A 6,000-nucleotide genomic window follows, 5' to 3' on the forward strand; every position below is an offset into this window, starting at 1 on the left:
AAGGTGAGATCTAAACCCTATTAGTTTCATTGTATATATACTAGATTTAGGGTTATTGCTTTTGAAATCTTATTTGCATGTATAACTTGAGAAAAACCTAGATCCAAAGCAATTAGGTGTGCACATAGGAATGTTGTAATGATCAAAAAAAATCCCCTACTGAAAGATCGCGACACAAAGGACCGACTCGCACCCGAGTCAAACAATACTAGAGTAGGAAAAAGTGTTAACGAGGAACGTACCTAATAGAGGCACATTGATAAGCATAACATAAAACGTAATCAACAGAATAATAGATAGAAACATGACAGTCACAACATCTGGAGCTGCTCTGGCCTCCTCCGCAGTGAGTTGGAAAGCGTGACCTCGAGCCCTCGGGGGCTCCACCCTGCTCCGACTCCCATCTGTGATCGTTAAGTTATCAGCACCGGAGCTTGTGCCAGCCTGGCAGCAAGCAAGGGGCACGGGGCCTTCATATGGCCCACCTGATCACAATAGTTACAAAGTCTGATGCCAAAAGCTGGAGTCTACTACGAATAGTCCCTCACGATGTGGCCCTGCTTTCCACATTTATGGCATCCCAATGAAGATCGACAAGCTCCAACAGGCACCTTACCGCACATCCTACATGTACGGCCTCTCTGAATCCTTGATCTAGAATCGGCGGTCCTAAACCGCTTCGACGCAGGCTGCAACTGCGTCGGGGCCGATCTCTTCTCTCTTGTCTGTAACTCAATCTTAATTACACGCCGTCTAACGGCCTCCTGTATCTCTAATAAAGAACCATAACTTTGGGTGGAAACAAACTGTCTGGTCTCCGTCTTGAGCATGCTCAAGTAGAGGGTGATCTGAGCCTGCTCAGAAGCGGCAAACCCATGACAAAACATAGCCCTCTCTGTAAATATCTTGGTGATCTTTGTCACCATCTCCCTACCATGCCTCAAATCCATGTACTCCTTGCCCAACCTCTCACAATCCACCAACGGCACATATCTGGAGCAGAACATCTCAATGAACAGCTCCCAAGACATAGAATCTCTCTGATCAGAAGAAAATGAACTAGTAGCAAGCCTCCACCAATCCTTCGATCCTGTCCTCAGAAGGTTCAGAGCGCACCAGACCTTCTGGTCAGCTGGAAAAGAGTAGGTGAAGAAGCATCCATCCACATCGGATAGCCATGTCATGGATATGATCAGGTCCTGAACTCCACCAAAAGTCAAGGGCTTCGTATTGTCAAAGTCCTGATACTGAAAAGCATGTCGCATACCAATCCCTATAGCTGCAACGGCTTGGTGGCTGCGGCAGAAGAAAAACGCTCATCAAAGTACTTAATCATGGCAGTCTTAATAGATCCAAACATATCTAGCAACTAAGCTCGGAAATGAGCAATGACCTTCTCCTGCAGGATATCTCTGATCCTGTCATCCAACGTAGCTGACATACCCAGACGGCCAACTCTTGATCCCAAACTGCACCCAGTCTCAAATCGACGCATAGTCACCATACTGAAAATAAACCAGGGAAACATCAGATAACACACATACCATAACAGGGGAACCAAGTCGCAATAAAACTCTAGGGGTTGTGGTATTTTGGGGTCTACTTACTGGCTCCGGCTAATCGTACACCTTGCATCCTCCTCGACTATTTTTAAAAAACTATTTGAAAAGAAATATTTTTTTAAAAATCTTTTACCTTAGTTTGAGACTAGATTCACACTAGTGTTCCACCAATCCACTCAAACCAAGGCTCGGATACAAACTTGTTACATCCACAAAATTCATGATAAATTTTAACTTTTAAAACAACGAATAAAACATCATTGTTCATAAATAGTTTTCAAAACAGGTTTAATATCAGAGTTTTCCCAAAATCATATGATAAAACATGAGGAAGTGCATGATCACGCCTTCGGCTTCTCGCGATCCACTGAGGTACCTGAAACATAATCCAAAACTGTAAGCCCAAAGCTTAATGAGTTCCCCCAAAGTACCAACACAACAAATAACACATATATAATAACAACATGACCTAATCAACCATCGAGTTAGAATACCCAGGCCCCTCAACCATCGGGTTGGAATACCCCAGGCCCCTCAACCATCGGGATGGAATGTCACCATACTATGGGTCCAATCATCCTCGGGATGGAATACCCTGGGCCCTCAAACATCAGGTTTGAATTCCCCATATTATTGTCTTACGCACAAAGCAGTGAAGGCCCAGCCACCGACTAAACAGGTGCATATATAACAGATAAGCATACCACTAATGAGCTAGCAAACAAATAGACAAATCTTATAGGTCACTAATTATAACAACATCCTATCTACCATGATACTTACTAATAGATCTCAACAGCACAAAAACATGCATAACATGATATGAATCCCATGGGTCGGTATTGTTGCCTTTGACCCGGAAGTACAGTGAGGAAAACTCACCTCACACAGCTGAATCCCACTGAAAGTCTCTGACTGCTGACTCACTGAACTCCCCGAACTATCAAAACATAATAATCGTCCAACTAATACTTGTATTACAATCTAAGCTAACACTCCGTTATTAGAGTAATTGCCCACTTTACCATTTAATTAGTTGGGTTGAGACCCAAGCCCAAATCCTATTCCAAAAAGGCCCAAACCACTAAATAACGATCCAAGGCCCATAATTGGCCCGATTTTCCAAATTGGGCCCAATTCCAACTTGGACCTTACCCTAATGTCCAATCCTTCACTTGGCCCAAAAAATTAACACTTCGATGGTCCAAAGAGTACCCAAGCATCTAAGCCCAAAAAGGTGGCCCAAACTTGAAGCCCAAAACCGCAAAGCCCACAAACTGAGTACATGGGACGTACCCAGCTATACACTAGTCGTACTTGCATTGGGGCTTGTATGTTGTGCGTACCGGCTTGTACACCCACCGTACTTCCCTGCTAAGCCATTATTCCCATTAAGCTCTTAATACTTTAAGATAAAGCCCCAAAATGTAAATCAGACTTCCTTGAGTTGGAATAACATGTAAAGTTGCTAACTTTATGCTCAGGCGTGGCTAAATGAAGCTATTACGCTTAGAAATGACATAATAAATGGCTTAATGCATGAATGATGACTAATATCCCATAAAGTTGGCACCTTTATGCCAAGGAATCCTCTAACAAGATCAAATCTGATGAAATGATCCCTTCAAATCGTCCGAAACCATTAATCCATGCAAAAGGGACCAAAAGTATGCTAAATCATCCCATAAAGAAAAACTAGAAATTGAAAAGTCAAGGTTTGAATTTTATACCTTAGGAAGCTTGCAATGTGATGAAGGGTTCTGGATCTCAAGTCTCCCACAAAGCCATGAGCTTCACTATCTTCTAGGTTCATCAAAGATGGACCAAATCAACACAAATTTCTCTTCAAGAGCTCAAAAATGCAAAAATGGAGGTTAAGTGGAAGTTTAGGGTTTTCTGGAGGTTTAGGGACAAGAAATGAGGCCAACCCTACAGGTTAAGGATGAATATATAGGGTTCAACACCCCGCTTTAGGGTTTCTAAAATTCACATGTACGCCCAACATACATAAGAATACTCCCACCATATGCATGCGGTGTCTTGATTCATCTCCGGCTAGTACGCTAAGCGTACCAAATGGTACGTACCACGTACCAACTTCAAGGGCTAGAAACTGAAACTTGAATAAATGAAGGGAAAAAGTGGACATACAAAGTCGAGGTGTTACACTATCAATCTTCTCTCCTAAGTGACCTTAGCCACTTCTTTTTTAATCTTCATCTTTGAAGTCAAATAGATAAGCCTTCATCAACCACGTTCGAACCTTTATCCACCATTGCAATAACTTCATAAAATCTTCTTTTACTTTCCTAGGAACCAAAGACTTTGGAGTTCTTTTAATCATTGCTCAAATCATATTTGTCACACCCTCGATCCACGACGGGAACATCGGTTGGTGCGAACGTGGGGAAATTGGACTGAGGCATACAAATATATAAAGAACATAATGCATGGTATGTTACAAACATTTCTTTTACTATAAATTATTTTGGGGTTACATTCTTTTAAAAGTCAAGCACGATTCCTAAACAAGACTGAAAATGATAAACAACATAACTAAACTCCAACAGCTTCCTTGTAGACTTCCTCCTCCTTGACACAATTATCCTCATCCTTTACACGATTATCCTCCACACTTATCTCCCTGAGAATACATGTATTTTTTAAAATGTGAACATAATGTTGGTGAGTGTACAAGTTTGTAGAGTTTTCGGCTTTTATTTGGTTGTATTAATTTAAGAATCCTTTTTCTTTCCCAAAAAACCTTTCCTAAAGTATTTTATCAACCATAGGTTACTATCTTTTTAAGATATCTAACAATTCTAAATTATTATAACGGTGCATATCCCTATATTTGACCATCATAACTTCTAGGTACTATGTTATCATAGAGATTTGGCCATTACAACATCTAGGTATTATCTTTTCCTAGAGTATTGGGTATCATATCTCTTAGGCATAATATCATAGCTTATAACTTGGCATGGTATCTATAACTAAATTATCATAAGGATATAAGCTTTAAATTATTTGATATTTGTAGATATAATATATTTTAATAAGCATGAACCCCCCCCCCCCCCCGGTTAACATATTTAAAATAGTGAAATAGGGGTCCTGTAGTCACCCTAGTCACGTGAAACCTTTGATGTAGGGTTGAATTGGGCTTAGTGTAACAATTGGTAAAATAGGTTAACAATTGTCGGTCAATCATCGTTGGCGTTCCGATAATTAGAACTTGTCACAACTTGCATCTTAGCTAGGAAATTATATTCTTGTGTAACGATTCAACTATTGTATATCATATACTCTAAGTAAATCTCACTCAATGCTCATTTAGATTCACCATTTATGTTCATCAAAGAGTCTGAAGCCCTAAGAACCATGGTTTAAGTCCATAATGGACTAGGATTTCCTTATTGGGCCTAATGGACCAATAATCATCCAATTCAACCATAATAAATGATTCATCGAAATAACGAGTAACCATTGATATCGACACATCTGACAAATGTTCGGGGGTTCCTCTATGCAATCCTTTTCCTTCTTCTTGTTGCTGCATATCTCGCTTATACACGTCTTCTCTTTGTTTTCGGGGACTCTAGTGAGTTACAGACAGAGTTCGAAAAGGTCAAATCTTTGATGATTCCATCATCTATGATTGAGTAGCGAAAACTTCTGGATAGGTATCCTACATCTGAACCGAATTCTTTCTGGTTAAAGAATCTCTTTCTTGTTGCTCTAAAACAATTAGGAGATTCTCTAGGTGGAAACATGCTACTGGGTGGTGGTCCCGGTTACTCCTACAACACATCCTTGTACAATGCTTAAGGATCTCAACTGGGTAGCAGGAGCAACTTTTAATTTATTATGAGCCCAAATGATAGATACAATAAGTTCTTGCCAATAACCACGTCCACTGAATAAAAACATTAAACTAAAAGCCCATTTTGGGCTTGGAAACCCTATTTGGAGTCTAGTTGGACCCACTTCCATAAAACTTAGCATTTTGGGCCATTTTGGGTCCAAAATAAATTAGTTTACCCTTAATGGGCCTTATTGGCCCATTAATGAATTAATTTGCCCTAGTGGGCCATAAACTCCCTTTTTCTTTCAAAATGGGTCGTGAGCTATCTAATGAGCCTATTGGGCCGAAAATTAGTCATTGGGCCTCATGATCTCGAGTAAACGCAAGTCAAGGCCCAAACTACTCCACCCTTTCTCCTAGCCCAAGAACCCTCGGCCCATCATCAATTAAAAAAAATGAAAAATTAAATGGAAGGGGGGTGTTGACTTTAAAGGTGCCACCTCCATAATACTTGTCATGTATCAAGGCATGGTCTCTCATATTCCCATGCAAGTCACCTCACTACCTCTCTCCCCTCTCTTCTTCTACTTTCGGCCAAGAGGCAAACACACATACACACACACACACTAC

The sequence above is a fragment of the Lactuca sativa genome, chromosome 5, assembly GCF_002870075.4.
Source record: "Lactuca sativa cultivar Salinas chromosome 5, Lsat_Salinas_v11, whole genome shotgun sequence".
Taxonomy (NCBI): Eukaryota; Viridiplantae; Streptophyta; class Magnoliopsida; order Asterales; family Asteraceae; genus Lactuca; species Lactuca sativa.